We start from the raw sequence: 22,174 nt of genomic DNA, 5'->3' as shown, positions 1-22,174 counted from the left end.
TTTTTAAAAAATCCTTAACCTTTTGAAGACTGCTTTGCACCATAAACGACCCATCCTCTCACCCACCAGAGCTGCCACACCCCAAACCTCTAAAAGAATAATAACAAGAGAGGTTTTTTGAGGCAAGTAGTAGGACAACATACTAATTTCCTTCACAACTCCCCAACAGTCATTCAGAGGGAAAGTAGACCATTGCTACACAATGGCATCCCCTGGCCTGTAGCCCAGAGAGGTGAGCTTGTGTTGCCTACTTCTCGGTGAGTGGAAGTGTGATTCGGCTTCAGCACCAAACCGTATGGATACAAAGCCTCGCTCCATCTCTTACCAGCTGTGAGGCCTTAGGCAACCTTGACCGTCGGACTCCATCGTCAGCTTGACTAGATATGGAGATGCACCTAGAAGATGCCTCTCTGGGTGTGTCTGTGAGGGTGTTCGTTCCGTAGAGATTTACCTGAAGAGGATCCCCCTGCATGTGAGCAGCAACATCCCGTGATCTGGGATCCCAGACTGAAGAAAAAGTAGAAAGCGAGTGGGATCCCAGCATGCATTTCTCTCTTCTTCCTCACTAAATGTAATAGAGCCAGCTGACTCCTGCACCCTCCGCTGTGAAGACTGTAGCCCCTCAAACGGTAAGCCAAGATAAGCCATGCCTGCCTTAAGTTGCTTTCTTTGTTGGGTATTTTATTACAGCAATGAGAAAAGTCGTATTTAACAAGTCGCTTGGCATGCATGTCAGAATTCGTATCAGTAAACCAGGGGACGTGATGCCACCTGTCACATACTGATCAAACGATGACAGAAAGAAGGCCCTCACAGTGCCTGGCACCAAGAAGGGATGTGGTAAAGGTTCACTGTTTGTTGAAGATGCACTTCATATGCCACATACTGAAGCTTATGCCTTACTCAACCCTGCCATCGAACCCCACAACTCTCCAGGGCAAGGTCTGTGTTTCTCATGATTCTGCCAAGCCACTCACTCTCGTTTCCCTAAGGGAAATCTTTTCTTGTCGGTGGCTATTACTGTCTGCAATCTTCCACTGAAAAATTGCTCCAGAATGGGTGCTTCCTAAGTGAGAGTTTTCTCCATTAGTTCGACAAAGGGGTAATGTAAGGGCAGGCCCTGACCCTCCATTACCAAGAAATCAACTGTAGAAGTGAGTCATCTCTCTCTTTCTCCCTCACCACTGGGCCAGGCATGGTGATTAATGAGAGCTCTTGAAGATTAATACACTTTCTTGTTTAAAATTTCAAAATTAAAGATCTTGGAATAGGAGTCCAGAGAGGGCATGGGGAGTAGAAGGAAGAAGGACAGACTCCTTGCCTAGTTACATTTGTTTTTCAGACCCCAACCCTTTCTGCCAAATTTTGGAGACTTGCCCTTGCCTGACCCTTCCCTATGTCAGTGGCTGTCTTTTTTGTTCATTTTCTCCTCAGTAATGACAAAGTGGTTATCATAGATCCTCAGAAGTTTTCAGGTTACCAAGTGGGAGAGAGTGGAGCGGTTGATTGTATTGGCTCAGGCCAGTGGTGGAAGACAAGAGGTAATGTGGGCCCAAGCAGCCATTGTGCCTCTTGTCACAGCATGAATGTTCAGGCTCTGCTCCGCCCATGAACTCTGGAGAAATCCGAGATCTCTTGGCTAGACTCTTCTTCAGGTCCAGCTTCTCAGAGCTCAGCGCCACCCCCAACACTCTAAGAAAGTGGGCAGTACCTTTCCCAAAATGAATTTCAAGACCAGCTACCAAGAGCCACCATTGGCCCCAGATGCCCATACCAGAGTCAAATCACCAGCACGAACGTGGCTGACGTTGACCAATCACTCTCTGTTATGAGAGACGGGCTGTTCTGGCTTCCATTTAGATCTGAGGCCAGAAGCATTTAAAAGCAGGTCTTACTTTTCTGGTTTACAAAAATGAAGGAGCTGAGTCCAAGCAAGCTTGAAATCTCACGAACGGTTGCACAGCTTGTCTGTGGTGGGACCCTGAAGCCAGGTCTTTATCTTTGACCTTACAGAAAATGAAAGGAGAGAAAGGGAACTCGCGGAAGCAGAGGAGTGCTGGAAGCAGGGGAGCCCCACAAACGGGACTGCAAGCGAGGATCAGGTTCTAGTGCTTCTTTAACACCTGGCAAGCCACTGTTAGTCTCAGGTGGCCTCTCCCAGCCCACTTTGGCAGATGAGGTCCTCTAGACAAAAAAAGCCTCCTTATGTCAGAGGCCATGGGCAGTCCTTTCTAACCCCTCGGTGGTGAGTGTCGGGTCCTGTTGGTGAGCTTCAAGTGTTTGTCCACCCATGGGATTCTTCTTCCATAAACCAGCTACATCTTCCCTGGGCGATGAGGAGACACCTTGTTCTCGTGATGGTACAGTTGGTCTCCCTCTGCTTGCTCATTCTCTTACCAAGTGTGGCATCCGTGCAAGTAAACCTAATTTTGCAAAGAAGAAAACTCACCAACTAACTCAAGGTGTCAGAAATGCTGTTGAAACAAGTCTAGGGAGAAAGCCCAGACAATGGCTTTCTGGGAACCTAGTAGGGTCTAAGGAGATGCTAACATTAGTTCTGCTTGTCTGCATCGGGGCACAGATCCTGCGGTCCTGAAATTCTCTAATGCCTTGCCTTGTGAACTGTTTCCTATGAGGGCTTTCTGCCTCTGATTAGATTATTAACTCCCAAGAGTGGCAAAGCTGAACAGGAACAATGTCTTGCAATAATCTGGTCACATCCTGTCATACTGGGCATGGAGACTTCAACACACCAGGGTGGGAAGATACGGCTCAAGCCATCACACAAGCCAAGGACCGTGTGACTCATAAGTCAACAAACTAGAGCTCCACAGTGGTAGCAAGGGACAGAACCCAAGAGCCGGAGCTGCCGGGAGTCCAGCTCAGGAATCCACAAGTGACAGCAGCTCTGCCTGCCACCGAGAGTCAGGAGCCACGCTTAGGTGTCCCCTGGCACTGAGAGTAAGTAGCCACCATCCACTTACCAGCTTCCGGGCAGTGCCTGCACCTCAGACTTGCACAACCATCTTGTCAATGAAAACCCATAAGCTTAAGGGAGGAAAAACTAAATAAAGAAAACCACATGCTCAAAAAGGAGTAACTGTACATTGTCTGTGGACAAAACCTCAAAAAATGCCGGGAAGTGCTGAGTCAGGACATTCTGCCCTGATAGCTTTTGTTGGAAACATTTAACATCTCAGCTCTATCTCTTCTTTCTCAGACAGATCTTCCTCAGAGGCACCCAGGTCCAACAATGCCGTTAGTCAGGACTTTGAGTTCCCAGAGAGCTCAGAGCTGAGCCAAAACAAACATACACCTAGAGAGAAGGGAAAGAGAAGATTAAACACAGAGTGAATTTCCTGCAGCCCACAACACCCTTCCAGCACCCCCAACCCCAGACTTGAGAGAAATCAATGAATTGCATGTTACACACCAACGTTTTACTGTCCTCTTGTCACCAAAATGAGTACTTTGATTGATCATTTCCCTTATGTAGAGATTGCCAAGAAGGTACATCACTGATGGTGGCTCTCACATCACAGGACAAGTTAAACAAAATACTGAACCACTTAGGGTGAGAGGATGTTTCAGTCAGTAAAGGGCTTGCTTTACTGACCTGAGGATCCACGTTGAATCCCAGGGACCTATGAGGGCTCTAGCTGGGGTAGAGGCAGAGATAGGCAGATCCCAGGACTTGCTGGCCAACCAATTTAGCTGAATTGATGAGCTCCAAGTTCGGTGAGAAACCCTGTTTCCAAAAAGTAAGGTAATAGAAGAAGATATTTAATGTGAAACTCTGGCCTACATGCATTTCTATGAGCACATATGCACACAAACACACACGCACACATGCACGCGCAAACACACACACACACACACACACATAGACTGAACTATTTGGTCATACGTGAGTGGCATGGTGGGATACATCTATAATTACAGTGTTTAGAAGCCTAAGACAGGAAGGTTGTGAGTTCAAGATCTATCTGGGCTACAAGTGGAGGCTCTATGTTTTAAAAGAAATTCAGAGAAGGATTGTATTATTGGGCCCTTAAAAGACCTCAAATACAGTAGCCGTAATTCAACTGTCCTCACACATCAGTCTTCCACTTGGAGTATCAGGTAACAGTCTTCCCGTGCCACTTGCTTCCATATGAAGGTGAGTTCCCTGAGTGTCCCCGCTATCCCCTCAGTTTGGTGTCTCACCAAAGTGGGATGCTGCCTTACCAAGATAGCAAGGAGGAATTGGGTTTGGTAGTCTACACAGGGAGGGAGGACTATAAGGGTGTTTCTAATGCTAAAGTCCTGTTTCCCAATTGGTTCTTGATCAATCGATAAAGATACCAGGACCAATGACTAAGGACAGGGTGGGACACTTAGAGTTTCAAGCGACGGCACAGGGAGGAGAGAATGGGGAGGAAGAAGGAGGCAGTAGCAGCAGGAGATAAAGTCATGTGAGTTTTCGGTTGAAGTAGCCAATGGCCACTCTATCTGATTATGTCTAGGATGGCAGGGGAGGTTTAGGAGTGCCCAGTCACTGAGTTAACGAAGACATTTTAAGATTAACTGGTGTGTATGGAACTGGTTGATGACCTATTTGCCATGTGCTTTCCTCAGTCAGAGATAAGAACAGTATTATTTTCAAAGCAGAGCAACAAATAGCAAAGAACTTAGAAGCACATTCCCTCATCACCATGTTCATGCCCAAAGACGGAACTCACCCGGCAAGCCTTAGTCTGGCAAAGTCCACCCTTGGTTCTTACATTAATCAATAAGCCAATTGTTCTCAAGCTCGCCATGAGAAATCATGTGTTCAGAACAAAAGAAAAGCTGGTGCCAGAGGTGTTCTTTGGCCACACAGTCGTCATGCTAGAACAAACAGTGTATCCATCATCCATATATGCTGACTTGGAAACAGCGTGTTAATTGACCAAACATGGTGAGGTCATCATCCCTGGACATAAGAGGAACAGGCTGAGCCAGGAGCCTTGGCTCTTTCCGATCGACAAATGTGAGCAGAACGTTTGACTGGAAATATGACCAAAGAGGCAGGACTCCCCATCAGCAAAGAGATCTGTGAGCACAGCACGGAAGCCACCAGCAATGGGACCATAGCACACAGGCTATGCTGCAGGCTTTACACAGGTGCAAAATAGTTTCCCTATGTCTCCTCTGGGATCGTTTCTAATGGATTCATTGCCTGAGAAAGAAAGGGACGGGGACGTGATGAGCACCTCCTCGTGTGCTTCTTCACGGTCTACAACCATCCCAACTCCTCAGACAGAGAGCATTGCAAACACGTGAACAAGTAGTCACCAAGAGCCAGTCATCAGATCAGCTCAGCACTTCTTTGGTTTAGAGCTAAGGAAGAAGAGAATTAGTTTGGTCCTGGCTTATATTTGAGCACAGTCTTCGACAGTCTAGCCCAACTAATGGATGCAGCCATCAACCATATATGCTGATTTGGAAACAGGATGCTAATTGACCAAACATGGTGAGGTCATCATCCCTGGACGTGACAGTGGAAGGAACAGTCTGAGTCAGAAACCTGGACCCTTGCTAATAGACAACTGTGAGCAGAAAGTTTCACTGGAGACACAGCCAAAGAGGCAGGACTGGACAGAAAGACGAGGGAACAAAGGAATTCGGTTTTTCCTCTTGCCGCAAGCTCTGGGAGAATACCCCAGAGTGGCCTCTGTTTGCTCCATAGCTTCCAGGATGCTCCAGCGAGTGTAAATTTCATGTTGGAAGTCAGCGGGCTTCCTGATATTAAAAAGTATTATAAGGGCTAGCAAGATGGCTCAGTGCAGGGCACATTCAAGATCTATACATTCAGGGTGTTCCAAATAGCTGCCCCGGTGACCGCACTCAGGTGCTGAGCTGAACACAGTCTACTCTTTGTATATGGACTTCAGAACGGATCTGAGCAGGCTCTGGAAGAAACCCAGGCATTCTCAGATGCCCGAACACTTGCAACAAGATAAGGAAAAAGAGGCCAAGGCCCAGGAAGACATGGCGTTGCTGTTGCCAATTAGCCTCTACTCAAATCAGCCCAGACGTTCCTCACTACCTGCCCAGTGTTCTGGGTTCCTGAATGAAACACACACACACACACACACACACACACACACACACACACACACAGAGCCTAATATTTTAATATGCCTTAAACAGCTTGACAGCTGGGCCGCTGCCAAACCTGCATGTGACTAACACCTCCCTCCCGATATTCCTGAGTTATTACTTACTAAAATCCATATTCCATCTTCGCTGCCCTAGATCCAATGGGGTAGGGGCGGGGAGGGCTGGGGCCACTCTTCCCAGGCTTTTACCTGATTGCTGTGCTCTCTCTTCTGCACCTCTCAGGCCTGGCCATTACTCCTTTTCAGCATGGACGTTCTAACTCCTTCTTTCTCCCTCAGTCCCCTTGCCTGGGAAATCACAAGTCCTGCCTCTGTCTCCCTTCCTAGTGACTGGCTACCAGCAACTCTATTTACCAATCAAAACCAACTGGGGGCAGAGACCCTCGGCAACTTACATGTGGATTTCCATGTAATTTGGGGGACCCAATTAACATAAGGAGCATTAGATCAAATCCACAACAGGTATGGGCCCTAATTCTATAGGTTCCTTGCTCCGTGCTAAAGGAGTCCCAGAGAGGTAGTTTCCACAGTGTGAAAGGTAGGCAGGGACAGTACATGAGGTCAGTTCTGATGAGCATATATAGTCTCAGCCTTCCTTCCTTCTTCTGAATTGGCTGGATGTCATGGGAGGGGGGAGAGCAAATGTCACAGTGTTGTTTCCTGCAGCCCTCAGCTGTGACTTCCTCTTTCCAGGAGTCTCTGTGGGATGGTAAAGGCCAAAGGCTCTGCCTCCCCTCCCCCAGGTGGGAATCCATGCATTAGGACATGAAAACATTTACTGTCTACTGTCCTCGGCTTTAGGACTTCAACCGATATCCAGAGACACCCAGCTCTGCCATGTGTGTAGTGTAGACACATAGTCCCAGCAGGAAAAGGGATTTCAGCTCAGCGACCAGGTTTGACACATCCACAGTTCAGCACTGTAATCAGAGAAAGAGAAATGGCATACTTCACATATGGGATGCTTTCAAACCAGGCCCTCCCATACAGCAAAACCCCACCAGGGAAAGCAGGGCCTCTGGGAAAACATGCTTGTCCCCCCTTTCACACTCAAACAACACTGTTTTAGTATTATGAGCACGGCTATTTATTTCAAATCAGAGAGTAAGGTGGTGTCCTGAAACCCATCACTAGGAGGGCATCTTCCTTCAGCCAGCACTGCTTCTAGGTTAGCTGCGGTGACTGGTCCCACCACAGAGGAATCTAGTTCCGGTTTAGAGTAGGGAGTGTCACCAGCCGGTTCCCTAACCTCAGCACTGCTGGGACACCTGGCCTGACATCCCTCTCAGATTCAACTCTGCTCTCTTCCTGGAAGGGTGCACGGAAGATGCTGAAGTTCTCCTGCCTATCATCTCAGAGAAGGCGAGTTCATAAAGAAAGAAGGACTAGTGTAGAACCAGAAGCCCAGACTAAAGTTCTGGCCTGGATGCTTTTAATTGTGTGAGAATCGGTCTTGCTTGTCAACTTCATTTGATCTGAAGTAAACTTGGAGACACACCCTACATGGGACTGTCAGTGCCTCTCCAGGAAGGTCCGACTGAGGTTAGGAGCCCCTCCCCTAGAGTGGGTAGCACTTGCTCCTGTCCTGCCTCAGATGTAAAGATGTCTCAGAGGACACAAGTCCTGCCTGCCTACCTTTGCTCCTTGCTAGTAATTGCACATATCCCCTGTTGTCTCCACTGATGTCAGAACTCAACTTCTTCAGCCTTCCAGAACCAGGGGCTCCTGAGGAACCATCTAGGCCAGACTGAAGAACCAGGTTAAAACATCCAGCTTCATGGGTTAGACAGCCATTGAGATGGCCAAGGTCGGACAACCCATCCTCCGTTATATAAGCCAGATAAGTCTATATGCTCATTTGAGTGGTTCTGGTCCTCTGGAGAGCCCTGATGAGCACACTGGGTTTCAGCTGGAAACTGGAGATATTAAGAATCCCCATTTGCCTGCTCTAGTTGGCCAAAGAGCATCTGTTGAAGTGCTCAGCTCTAAACTGCTAGTGTTAAAAGGCCAGACACTGAGCACCAGAGCCTTTGATTATGTTTTAATCTCAAGTCTTCCAGAACCACGGCTCTGTGGCCAAATAACAACAATGCCAATAACCTCTTAAGGAAGAAGTCTGTACTACTCTATCAATGGCTACCTGGTATCTGATGGGCAGGTCCCACACACCAGGCACCATGCCCAGGATCCAGGCGTTCCTCCTTCAGTGCTGCTCATGTCTCCTGAGAACCATTATGGCCCTCAGGGTCTGTCCCTACGTACCAGCCTGCTACATGGACAGACCGAGCTTGCATCTGTATATTAATATGATCTAATTCTCACTGGCATACCTGCTGTTTAAAGTGGAGCTTTCTGAATGGCAGCTAACTGTCCCTTGAGAATTATGTGTCTTGACTCATCTGTAAGATGTCATATTGTGCAAACTGAGTGGGGCTTTCTCTAAGCATTAGCCCAGGATCTGAGGCCTGGCCATTCATCCAGATTTAGCACAGCTGCTCACAGTGGCTCCCTGTGATCTAAGTATATTGTGATCCATGAGAACCGAGTTCCCCATGGCTCCCACTCTGTTTCCATAACAAGTCAGGCTGGCTGATAGTGCCTGTAAACCACAACCATTTAATCATTTTTCATGCTTTGTCTGTACCAGGAACTTCAGGAGGACTCAACAGGGTGGTTCTGGCTTACAGATTACATTAGCTTTATATCACTGTAACAAAATACCCAAGATAAGCGACTTATCAAGAGAAAAGGTTTATTTTGGCTCCTGACTTCAGATGTTCCAGCCTATGACCAATTGGACCCTTTGCTCTGGCCCTGGGCAGAATCTCATGGTTGAGCTGATGGCAGAGTAAAGACATTCACCTCACAAACAAGACGCGAAAAAGAGATAGAGAAAAAGACTGGGGTCCCACGATCCCCTTTGAGGAGGTACCCCTAAAGTTGTAAGGCTCCACTTATGAAAGTTTCCATCTCCCAGTACCTCCAAACTGGGGCCAGGCCTTTAGATATATGGGCCTGTGGAAAACAGTCCAGTACAAACAACACAGTCTCTCATGCAATTAGAGTCAGTAGGTGAGGAAAGCCACGCAGCTGGAGACTGGCCAGACATGCTTCTCTTCACGCAGACTGTAGCCTCCCGGTGGTAATTCCATGGGCTACTATGGGCTTTCTCCTGATGGTGCTTTCAGGGTAGGCGTGGGTGATGACCAGGAGCTCAGCACTAATTTTCCAGAGGACCAGGCAGAACTGCGGCATCTCGTCCAGTCTTGGGAGTTACATTGTATTGGGTTTTGGCAGTTATAAGTTGCCAGGATACAGAGGTGTATGTTGACCACCATTCCCATGACTGCCTATTACAGAGACAGTGTGGTGAGAGAGCGCTGCAGCCATTTTTGAGAAAGACAGTGGTGTCTCCAGAAGAGGAGGGACCAGAGTAAATAATTCAGCATCACTCCCATGGCTCCATGATCACCTAATCTGCATGGCAAGGCCTGAGAAGACTGTCTTTTGAGAGAGTCTTGATTTCCTTCTCTCCCCCAAGCTCCTTACTCACCACCATGTTTGAAACTCCAGGTCTCCTCCGCTAGTCCATGGTGGGCAATCACTGCTGAATGTTACTCCTAGGGATTGCCATACCAACCACCAAGACACACTACAGGCTAATCCATACCAAAAGCCACAGAAAGGGTCTTGTCATACCTACCCTGGGCCTGCGGGAATCCTGCCTTGTTCATTCTAGCCCCAGACTGAATTCTAGATCCCACTGAAATGAGCACTTTATACCAGTGTCTGCGCCCAAAAGGATCCAGGCCTCATGGCTGTCACCTCCAGGGATACTGCAGCCCTGAGCAATGGTCTAGGCTCTCTTATACCTTCTGAGTCAGCACAGAGCTGTTTATTTTGCCATCTGCGTCAGCAGTTAGAAACCCTGTGTGGATCTCACCACCTGGCAGCCAAGTCAACATCTAAAGCAGGCCCAGAACCATGGCTGGCGTTCAGCACAGTGCTCCAAGATCTGAGCTCTGTAGTTTGCCAGAAGTGTAAACTCTAGACCAGATACTTAGCCAACAGAATTCCTGTCATGTGAGGCCGAGTACCTTTCAGTCTTTATCCTCGGGCTCAAATGAGGTAGAGTATGTGAGAACGAGTTGAAGATCTGTACCACAGAATAACAAGACATGTTGTTGTTGATGTTGCTGTTTTGTTCTTGTTGTTAACATGGCCTATTTTCACAAAGACTCTGCAACCTTCAGCCCAAATATGCCCACCCCCTTATTAGTTGCCTCCCTGAAGGCCCCTGAAGATCAGTCACTCCATTTACTCCTTTGTATCCTACCTGGGAGACTGGCTCAGGGAGAGCCATCTGCCTCTACTTCCTCAGTCCTCTCTGCTGTGGTTAAGTACTGGGCAATTTCACCCTCTCTACAAAATGTTTGTAATGCCAATCTAACACTTTAGGAACTTCTGATAGGTGGTGCTTGAAGCTAGTCTAGATGTGTTCCCTTGTAAATGACCTACATCAGGCCTTTACTGTGGCTTGAGTGTGGTTTGTCCTTGAAAGGTTTGTATAGGATGCATGGTCCCAATGTCGAAACATTGAGAGGTAGTGGAAACATCGAGGGGGTTAGATTGATTTTCTATTCTGGTTCTTTCTATCTCTCTCCTTCCTTCACTCAAGAACTCTCTACCCCTCTGCATCCATCTCTCTTCCTCTCTCGGTGATGTCTTCTTCAGGTACTCACTGGGACATTACCCAGCGCCATGAGCACACACAGTCGCTGTGTTCATAGACCAGCACTATAAGCCAAAGAACCCTCTTCTCTGTGGAAGTGACCTGGCCTCTGATATTTTGACATATCCAATGGAAAACAGAACTAAATTCCACCAGCTCCTGTTCACTCCACTAGTTCCTGGCAGCCATGTGGGCAGACAGCAAGGAGGACAGGCCAAGACTCTTGGATGACAGCAGCTAGCTGTGGATCCAAAAGCAGATCTGGGAGCAGATACCTCATTCCTTTTCCAGATACTGCCCCAGGGACTGGTGCCCCAGGATATTTCTACCTGTCTAGACAAAGCCTTGTCAGAAAAAACGTTTTCAATAGTTCAAACTTGGTGTTTTTAGGATCCGCGTGTTTGTGAGGTGTTGTTTATTTGTTGTTTTGTCTTTTTACCTTACTCTGATTTTTTTGAGACTGGCCCTATTCTGAAGGTCTTGGTCCATTAACGAGTGTGAACAGGGAGGGTGTGTGTGAAGGGGGAGGGTGTGTGTTTGTGTGTGTGTGTGTGTGTGTGTGTGTGTGTGTGTGTGTGTGTGTGTGTGTGTTAAGAGGGAGGGGATAAAACACTTCCTGCAACAGTATCAGGGAGAGGACTAAAGAGGAAGGCTGAACTACTGAGCATTCAAAATTTCAAGGGGCTAAAATCAGTTAGGAAGCACTTGGGAAACTTCCTTGACAAAGATGGGATGACAAGGGGGGGGTCTCACCTCCCCAAGCCACCACCACTCCGGACTTGTAAACTTTTACAAGCAGGGATGAGGGTGGAGGAAGAATGGTGATGTAATGTTCTGTCCTTCCCAGTTTATATCTCTTATTCCTGGACTACCTCCCCTAGCCCTCTTAGCCTAGAGAAACTATCTAGTGTCTAGTGGGGCAGAGCAATGATCCAGTGCCACAGTGGATAGAAGAAGCTAAGGAGACCTGGGCTCGGCTGAAATACTTGGCTGACAGGGACAGGGTGGTTGTGCTGGAGGGAGGGACAAAGGGAGGAATAGCTGAAGGGAACTGAAACGGACTGGAACAGAGAAAGGCAGGGAGTGATGGAGTAAGAGACTGAGGGACTGAAGGACTGAGGGAGTGAGTAAGGGAATGAGAGAGAGAGGGAGGGAGGGAGGGTAGGAGGGAGGGTAAGAGGGAGGGAGGGAGAAAAGGAGGGGGAGTGAGGGAGGGAGGGAAGGAAAGAGAGTGAGGAATTGAGGGAGAGAGGGAGAGATGGATAGAGGGAAGAACAGAGAGAGGGAGGGAGGGAGGGAGGGAGAGAGGGAGGGAGGGAGGGAGGGCCTAAGCCAGAGGTAATAGAGAATGGAAAGAAAGGAAACTGAAGAGGCTTCAGAGGAGATGAAGATGAGGGGAGAAAGAATAAAAAGAAGTTTAGCTTAAATTCAGGTGCTCAGAAGAGAGATGGGATAACAAGGAGGAGCTCCCCAAAGCATGCACTGCTGGGTTCTGTCAGCTCTGGAAACCAGTCCCCACACATGCTGGTCTAAGAGCTCATCCCAACCCATACTGAACCCCAGCTCAACTGTGCTCCTCTCTGGCTCCCAAACAGGCCAACAAAGACTATGTCACCCTTTAGTCTTACTCCCAGACACTCGGTGTCCTTTCCCTAGTTCGAAGCCAGCCTCAGAGTCACAGAGTTCCCCACCCTGCCTACACTAGACAATTGTCAAGAAAACATGCCTTTTCCTTCTTTCTTTTTTCCTTTCTTCCTTCCTTCATTCCTTCTTTCCTTCCTTTTCTTTCTTTTTTACTATTCCTTTGAAAATTCCATACAGTGAGTTTGGCCATATTCGCCCCTCCCCCCGCCTCCCAGATTTCCCCCTCTCTCTCCCTTCCCACCCAGTTTTGTGTCCTATTTTTTTTTCACTCATCAAATCCAACACGTGCTGCCCACCTATTCATGGATGTGTGACCTCCCGCTAGAGCATGGCTGACCTGTCAGGATCAGCACTCTTACAGAAAATGAACCCTCCTTCCCCCAGCAGCTATCAGTTGCCAACAGATCCTCAGCTATGGGTGGGATGTCATGTCTACCTCTCTTCTCCATGCTGGGTTTCAGTCTGGCTTGAGCTTACCTGAGGCCTGTGGGTGCTGCCACAACCACGGTCAGTTAATAAGTGCAGTTACCCTTGTTGTATCCAAAGGATAATCCAAGGATTTGTGCTTGGGTGTCTGGTTAGACTAGTATAATCAACATTTCTTGAGAAAGGAAGCTACTAGGGCTTGAAAAGCATACTCAGCAAGGAATGTGTACAGCTAGAGTCCAAAGTCTCCAATATAACTCAACAGTAGTGTTTGGTTCTGTGAAGGTAGAGTGGGCTTTCTGCCCTTCATGAATAATATTGTTTCTACAGGAAATGTGTTTAGGTTTTAGCTCCAGATGTTGGGCATATGATGCCCTCACACCCCATGTCCTACCCACCCACCCACGACTGCAATATTTATATGGCCAGAGGGAGTAAGGGGACAAAGACACTGGTTGAGTTTCCCTCTGGGATCCCCACAGAAGGCTCACAATCTCTCTCCAGTGTGGCGAGAACCATCGACTGACTCAGTCATGCGTGGAAAAGTTGAGTCTTCCCAAATCAAGGAGATCTTGTTTGAAGCTAAAAGAAAAGGGCAAAAACTGTCAACAGTAAGTAAGGGAGGAATGGGGGCGGCATAAGAAATGGCAGAACCCTCGAGTTAATAAATAAAGAAGACACATGTCTGGAAATGACGTTGAAAAGTGGCTTAACAGTTCCATACCGGGAAATCAGCCGTGCCAAGAAGCTAGGGAAACTGGCGTTTTCGACTGTGCTGACTCGTGTTCAAGCTGCCAGACACCAAGAGATCATTCCAGTCAAACGAATACAGCCACTTCTGGCTGGGGGAGGGGAGACTGCAGAGAAAGAGCATACAAACTAAGTGTGTAAGGAACTACAGCATGGGGGACTATCGAAGGGCAATCTCCCCTGATCACGATCCACCAACATGGCAGTGACCGATGCATCGGGTTCCTTCCAACTCTACGGAGATCTGCATGTGGTAAATAGGGTACTACTTATGAACACACCTGAGGGAGAGAAGCCAAAGACACACACCTTTATGAATCCTTAAAGCCCACAAGACAGAGCAGCGCAGGCCATGGGGTACCGCCACGACGCAGTTCCTGTGTCATAGATAGAACAACCAAATAACTCAACTATGCTCACAACTACCTAGGGAGTATTACGCAGAGGAAGCCTCTCTGTGATGGTAGTGCGGACCAAGGCTCTCTGGCCAGCAAGCAATGGGAGCAGGGAGTCCTGGCACCAGGTACTGGGGGCACTGTGCACAGGACAGAATCCCATCTTGTACTAAAGGAGAGGTTTCTTCAGCGGGCCACGAGGGTGGCCATTCCTGAGGCACAGCTAGGGTGGGCGAGAGCTGCGGGGGCTGCTCTTTGTCTGCTCCCTCTCTTACTCTAATTAGGAACAGAAGAGCTCACGGCTATGCCTAAATTCTCTCTTTTCTTCAAGTCACGCTCCACAGTTACAAGGACCAGAGACAAGCATTTGTATGCCCATGCCCTCCCAGAATGGGGTACTTGCAGGGATATGGGAGGAAGAAGGGTGATGTTGGCCCAGTAAGGAGTTGAGGGGATACCCAAAACACAGGAGAAAAATAACCACCACCTAAGCGTGGTAGCTCCAGGACACTCAATCCACCAATGTTCAGGTTCTACTGCCTCCCCCACCAGTTTACCTGTTTACTTCATGGTATCTGATTCCTTGTCCCCTCTATGCGTTCCTCTTAGCTTCTGGATATTCTCAGGATCTACCATTCCAACAGTGACACTAAGACCTGGCGTTCTCTGATACGTCAGGAGTCCCATGATAACCTCTGTGGAGTCCTGCACCCGACTCTGGCACAAAGTGCCAAGAGAGACTGATCTGTAGTTTTGATCAGAAGGAGATCACCTTGCCCAGGACAATCTCTACTTTCCTTACTCACTGTGACGGTCAGTATTGATCGTCAGTATGACAGAACCCATAAATACCTAGGGGACACGCGTCTGGCCATGAGTCTGCTGGATTATCTAGACTGGGTTAACTGAAGTGGGTTATCTGGATTGGGCTCGTTGCGGTCAGCACCATTCTATGAGCTGATGTCATAGATGGAGGAAAAGGAAAACGTTGGGCAAGCATTGCTGTTCATTGTTCTCTGCAGAGGTAAGATGATCAGCCACTTCCTGTTCTCACCCTAATACACTCCTCACCAGGATACATGGCGGACAGTATCCCTGGGACAATAAACTGAAGATTTTCCCTTCCTTCTTTCCTCCCTTAAATCTCTTTTGCTGGGTGTTTTGATGTAGCAACAAAATAAACAACCTATTATATACTCTAATACCCAGTTTTCTCTTACAGTTTAAGGTCTAAGTACTCCTAAACCCTGCACCAAAGCTAGGACGAGCAAGACTCACATGGGAGAGCAATGTGCTACTGTTAGCCCAAAAATACAGTCTGCCCTCAGATGCCAGCCATTAAGGCTCTGAACACACACACACACACACACACACACACACACACACACACACACACACACACAAGTGAAAACCACCTCAGTGGAGCCGAATCAGGTCTGAGAATAGCTTCCTTCTGCACAATAGCCAACAGTTATCCAATGCTGTCTCTAAGTCTGGCTCTGACCCAGTGGTTAACTCATTACCCAGCCTTCCTTGGTTACATCCTGAGCGGCCCCCAAATCACTCTCTGCCCCTTCTTTCTTCCACCTTATCTCACGGGCTTAAAAAATTTAACTTCCTGGTAGATGAAGGGGTCTGTGACATCCTTCTGGACAATGGTATAAAGGGGGTGCCATCCAAGATCTCTTGGAAAAGCACTTTTATTTTCAGAGGAGATGAGGAAGTTACCCTGAAACATTGGCCCTCCTCCTCCTCCTCCTCCAACCCTGCAGTCCCCTCTTCCCCCTTCCTTCATGTTTCTAGGTATCAGTAGGTAGAGGCCTATCAGGGACCACAGCTGTCTTGTAAGATGAAACAACGTTTGTGAAGATGGGATTACAGATGACACAGTTGTCAGAGAGAGCCTGGATCTCCCGGTACGTCTGCTCGGCAGTTTCATCAAAATCCACACAGCTCATCCAAACTGATGCAGGATGGTAAGCACCAAGCCCATCTCATAGACAGAAACTGAGGCACTGAGAGGGAAAGCTCAGCAACTGTTCTAGACACACTGCCACAACGGGGCCTCATAGTTCTAAATCAAGCTAGCCGATCCAGAGATCTGATGAGCATGACATATTTCCCTCCAGCCAGAAGACGTTCTACAACTGCAAAGTCTGAAGCCTGAAGGATCCCAGGCTTTCCACAAAGAGATTAAGCTCACAGTGGTTATGTGCTGGCCTCAAGCCTTCCTATCCTGTGGTACTAGGACTGACTCCTGAGGCCCACCCAGCATTCTGTCCATTTCTGCATACTTTCTCTCCTGAGGACAACTAGAAACCATCACCTCATATGGCAAAGCGGTGGTTGTACGCTGCCTTCGGTAAGCACTTGTCATACTGCATCGTTTTGGATTTCCAATCCTGCAGAAACCAAGACTGAAGTTAAGATTGTATTCCAGAATTATCACAATGACCACATTACACATTACTCATTGGTGTACTTAGACATGACTCAGCCAGGATATTTTACAACAGAAAATGATACCTGAGAGGGAACATAATCAGCGGTGTTTGTAATATTCTCTCTGGGAGCCGCAAGCAGTTGCACAACACCCAGAGGGAGAACAGAATTATATGTGGAGGCAATAGCAGGCACCATCCCCAGAGTCACCAATATTATTATTATACCAGTCCAAACAAGGTAAGTTCACAATACCAACCCTACCCACACCCTTGCAAAACACACACATGCACACACACACACGCATGCACACACACGCACATGCACACACATGCACACATACACACACGCACACACAAGCATACACACTCATGCACACACAAACACACACAAGCACACGCACACCCACATACACACACGCACACGCACGCACACACGCACACACGCACACACACATACATGCACACAAACACGCACATGCACACACATGCACACACAAGCACATACACTCACGCACACACAAACACACACAAGCACACGCACACACACACATACGCACACACAAGCATACACACTCATGCACACACAAACACACACAAGCACATGCACACACACGCACAAACAAGCATACACACTCATGCACACACAAACACACACAAACATACACACAAGCACACACACACGCATACACACACGTACACGCATACAAACACACACAAGCACATGCACACACACACCCACACACACACACACACACAGCTCCAGTTGCCTAAGCCCTGCAATAAGTAAAGTGATCTTCTTGCACACTTTTGCTAGGTGTACTGACTGTGGCTCAGGCTCTGACTTTGGAAAACCAATTCTAAGAGACCTTCTCTTTCACACTCTGGCCACCACTCAAGCATCTCTTCGCCCTCTCCCAAGCTGCCATCACCCTGTGATTGATGCCTTTCTGAAGATTCTACAAAACTTGTCTTCTCACATTAAGCCGCTCAGTGCCTGTGGTCTCCACTCATGGCCATTACAGTTGACTGTTCCCTTCCAGGGGACCCAATACCCTCTTCTGGCCTTCATGGGCACCAGACACATACCAGGTACATGGACAAAACACTCATTCATACAAAATAAACTAGTATTAAAAAAAAAAAGACTGTTAGGCCAACAGAAACATGAAATGCAGAGGGAAAGTTAGGGAGTTCCCAAAGCCGGTAAAGATGCAGTACACAGTGGCAGGTGCAAAGGCTTAAGCCAGAGTAGAGTAGTAGAATGGGAGAAAATATATAAGGGCAAGACACTTTTGGACTGATCGGGCAATTGAGAGGTGGATGTTGAGCTGTGAACAGTGACACTGATGCTGGTACACAGTGATGATGGTGCTGGTACACAGTGATGATGGTGCTGGTACACAGTGATGATGGTGCTGGTGCACAGTAATGCTGATACTGGTGCACAGTGATGCTGATGTTGGTGCACAGTGATGATAGTGCTGGTGCACAGTGATGATGGTGTTGGTGCACAGTGGTGCACAGTGATGGTGGTGCTGGTGCACAGTGATGATGGTGCTGGTGCATAGTGATGATGGTGCTGGTGCATAGTGATGATGGTGCTGGTGCACAGTGATGATGGTGCTGGTACACAGTGATGATGGTGCTGGTGCACAGTGAGGATGGTGCTGGTACACAGTGATGCTGATGCTGGTGCACAGTGAGGATGATGCTGGTGGTGGCACTAAGACACATGCAGGCAAGGTTCAGTGTCTAGGGTGAACTGTTGATCTAACCAATAGCAGCATGGAGAGCTTGTAGATTAGCAGGCCTTTGTGGAGAGGTTTCCTTTGTCACACCACACAGATTTAGGGCCAAAACTCGAAATCCTTACAAAAGTGATATTGAAACCGTCAAAATGTAAAAAAGGAGTCCCACTCCAAGATGGCCAGAGGTGGCTTCAGTGTGGAGCCCTGAAGCAGAGCAGTGAAGGTCACACCCAGCAAAGAACAGGGTGGCCCTGTTCTTTCCCCCTTGTCCACCCAGGTCAGAGCCAAAAAAACAGCTGTACTGTAGAAGAAGGTCTTTCTGAGGTGTCAGAGTAAAACACCAGTCACTTGGGCTCCACACTGCCCTAGGCCGTAGAATCCAGGGGGAACCTAACCCAAGGACTGATACACAACAAACCACAGGGATCCCCTAGAGAGAGGTCACAGTGCTCCGGAGAAATGCTTCGATGTGTGGAAGATCAAGGAGAGAGACAGCTTTGAAATGATTGACAGCCCCAAGTAATGAGAAAATATGAGATGATTTTATATCTTCAATAGAAGTTAAAAATGAGCTTTCTCTGTGAGAGAGCAGCAGAAAGGCAAAATACTAAAGGAGCACATGATGTAAGAGGCCGATGTCTGATCATTGTTACAATAATGTCCTGAGTCCTATGAATCCTGCTTCTGCCAGAAGCTCAGAGTGGTCCATTGGGGAGTCTTGTCTCTTCGTGAGATGCTCGTCTCCTGCCTATAAAGATGTTCTTTATGTATCACCTACACCAATGACGTAATCGTGATCTGAAGACGCAGCGCAGGATGCTGGCCTTGCAAGGTATGACACCTACATTACCATCTGTCCACAATCTCCAAATGCATGAGCCCAGCTCTGCTCTCGGAGGTCTGTGAGAGAGCTCAGCAGAAGTCTTCCTTTTGCCTTTAAGGTGCTTCAGTCCCAAATCAGATAAAGCTTCTGGGAATTGCAAGTGTTAAAAAAAAAATGGATCCAAGCAGTGGTTCTCAACTTTTTTAATGCCGTGACCCTTTAATACGGTTCTTCATGTTGTGGAGATCCCCAACCATAAAATTATTTCATTGCCCCTTCATAACTATTTTTACTAGTTTTAAATTATAAGGGAAACATCTGATATACAGGATATCTGATATGCGACCCCTGCCCAAAAGGGTCGTGACCCACAGGTTATAAACTGCTGAGTTAAAATAACATATATGTGTTCTTAGGGGGGAAATCATAGAAAAGACAAAAAGAGACGGGGAAAATGCTTTTGTGTTAGCCCGGTGGAAGGGACTAGAATGGGAGAGTGACCTGGCGGTAGGAAGACTCTGATGCAGAACCATAAAGTTCTGGACAATTCCTTGAAAAGTAGTGCACCTCTAATAGCTGGTAATATTAAACAGCAGACGGCCCCTCATCCAGAAGGAGACAAAAACAGGAAACTATTTTTGTTCCTTAAGCCCGAACTAAAGTGAAAGAACAACTGGATAGCCTTTAAGGCAAAGTGCTTATGTAACTTTTGGCCCAAACTGGGGACTTTTGAGAGAAAGCCCCCTGATTTAATTGGAAGATGTGTTCCTCCAGCTCTAGGGACCCTCCTAACATTTAGGCACTAACAGAAAAGATGCTATCTGCAAACCTTTAAGTATTTAATCACAGCTCAAGGGCTGACCTTCTCCAACACCTGTGCTTAAATGGCTTAATGACTTATTTTAAGAGTCAGGCTTCCTGGCATGTCACAACCTTTCCATGAATGGTTGGGGAGCGAGCAAAGGAGAAGTTGAATTTCCCAATAATTGGTGCTTGGAAAAAATGCTCCCTGGAAGCCCATGAGGCATGTGGCCCTGGCACCACAGAGTCACTTTAGCTGTAGAGAGCATACCTAGATGATTACAGCTTGCATGTTTCCACGCTACCCAAGCATAGCTGGAATGTGTGCCTCCGAATCATCTTCGCTGGAAGTGTTACAGAAACAGGAGGCTTCTAGCTTTTGTGTATCTTACCACACACTGCCTCTGCTTGGCAGGAGCCCTGGCCTCAGAGTTGTATACATCACTTCGACTGCGATTGGGACTCAATGTAAGTCATTCAGAGTGAGCTTCGTCAACACCCACAGAATATCCCCCAGCAATGGATAGGTTGCCTTTGCTGCCCTGAGTGGCTTTACTGTCCTCAGAGGATCCCAGGACCAGCAGCTGGTAAAAGATGAGGAGACGTTAAGAGCTAAGTTTTTAGAGACACTGACTTGATGATACACTATGACATTAAGGGTCCTTGCCCGTTCCAGATAATCCATCCCTCACCCACCTATTGAAAGGACTCTGGGTGAAGGACTTATGAACCTAAAACTTCCTCCAAAGTAATGTGCATTTTATTCTTGAAGACAGGAATCTGTTAGTTATCCAAACAGACATTAATTCCATCCATGAGGGTAGAGTCGTCAGGACCTGACACTCATACTGGGTAGTTCCCCTTCTCGTCTGAGATTCCCATTTCACCAGGTTGCGTTACCCGTGACTAACTACCCTCTCGGATGTCTAAACGAAAGTTTCTATAAATAAGTAGTTCTCAAGTTTTAAGATGTGTATCATTTGAGTAGCATCGCAAGGATGTCAGACCATCCTACTCCACCCTGTTGGCAACGTGAGTCACGTCACATCTAAAGTCAGGAAACGGAGAGGTGAGTGTTCGTGTTCCACTCGCGTCCCGTGGACGGCGCTGCCCACATTCGAAGTGGGTGTCTTCACCTCAATTAATGCAGTCTAGAAAAATCCCTCACAGATAGGCTCAGAAGTTTGTCTCCCAAGTGATTCCAGAGCTTGAAAAGTAGGAAATCAGTATCAACCATCTCAACGGAAAAGAGCGAGTGTATGTTCCAGGACACTCTACTAAACTCTGCCCGCTGACCAGGAGAGAAAAGCAAATCCCTGGGTATGTCAAGCTCAAGCAAGGATAGCTTTGACTCTACACACTCAAGGAGAGCCACCTTTCCTGTGAGGTTGTAGTAGCAACAAGCTGACACTGAGCTCCGCGCTGTAGTCAAAAGCAGAGAAAGTGCTATCCTTACACAGACACCGAACCTGAGGTCCTTTATGTCCCCCAAAAAGCAGACTGATCAAACCTGTCTGCTTTCAGAGGGTCAGCCAGTAATATAGAAATACTGAAAGTCCCCAAAATAGAGCCAAGCTGCTATTTGGAAGTAACATCCATCTTTGAACCCTTCCCTGAGCTAAGCTGCTGAGGAGACAATAGTGATGACTGGATGGTCTCTCTGGAGAGCCCAGCCAGGGTGTGTGCATGGCACTTTGCGGAAGCTCTGAAGCAGTAGAGAGCTTCTGGGGCAAATGCTGCTCCCAGTAGATGAGACTTCTCCAATAAGACACATGCAGCCTCCGTTCTAGGGAGTTTGTCCAGAAAATCTCCCAGGCCAGTCAGGAGTATCTTACACTGACAGGTGCTATCTATAGCCACAAGCCTTCTACCTGGACTACAGACGATGCTTTTCTTGCGAAGGACAACGTAGATATCAAGGGTCAGTAAATACTGTATCCGGGCTCAGCATACTCTGGCTCTAGGCCTTCCTTTTCACCATCTTGACATGTTTCCCATATAAATTGTCTTTCACTTAATTTCTACGCCTCCATCAGTATCAGTAACAAGACGATGCTCTCCAATAGGGTCTCGCTCGCCGAGATTTGCAGAGAAATAACGTCCGTGACATTTGGCTAGAAAGTAGCGTGCAAACGTAAGAGGTCATCATATTCATTAGAAGACGAGTTTTACAGGATAAAATGTAAACTAAATAACAGTGCTACGCTCAAAGAGACAAGACAGAAATTCTTACTCATGTCTTAAGGCTTTCAGCTGTCTTCTAAACAA

General features: G+C 47.5%; 1 long non-coding RNA gene across 2 annotated transcripts in view; it reads right to left on the bottom strand.

Annotated features, from left to right (window-relative positions):
- LOC102550768 (uncharacterized) overlaps positions 1–22,174 on the bottom strand; it is a 47,310-nt gene that overhangs the window by 1,808 nt on the left and 23,328 nt on the right. The window contains exons 2-5 of one of the 2 annotated variants that reach the window (XR_015670487.1): positions 6,923–7,063; positions 3,617–3,748; positions 2,985–3,316; positions 326–2,423 (exon numbers count right to left, since the gene is read on the bottom strand). This is a non-coding gene — a long non-coding RNA (uncharacterized LOC102550768). Of the gene's footprint in view, positions 1–325; positions 2,424–2,984; positions 3,317–3,616; positions 3,749–6,922; positions 7,064–7,778; positions 8,121–22,174 lie in introns of those variants that run through there. The other variant, XR_015670497.1, reaches the window with a different exon arrangement.

The sequence above is a fragment of the Rattus norvegicus genome, chromosome 2 (genome assembly GCF_021556685.1).
Source record: "Rattus norvegicus strain SHRSP/BbbUtx chromosome 2, alternate assembly SHRSP_T2T, whole genome shotgun sequence".
Lineage (NCBI taxonomy): Eukaryota > Metazoa > Chordata > Mammalia > Rodentia > Muridae > Rattus > Rattus norvegicus.
Note: the sequence above shows the minus strand (reverse complement) of the source record. Positions and strands in the feature narration are given on the sequence as shown.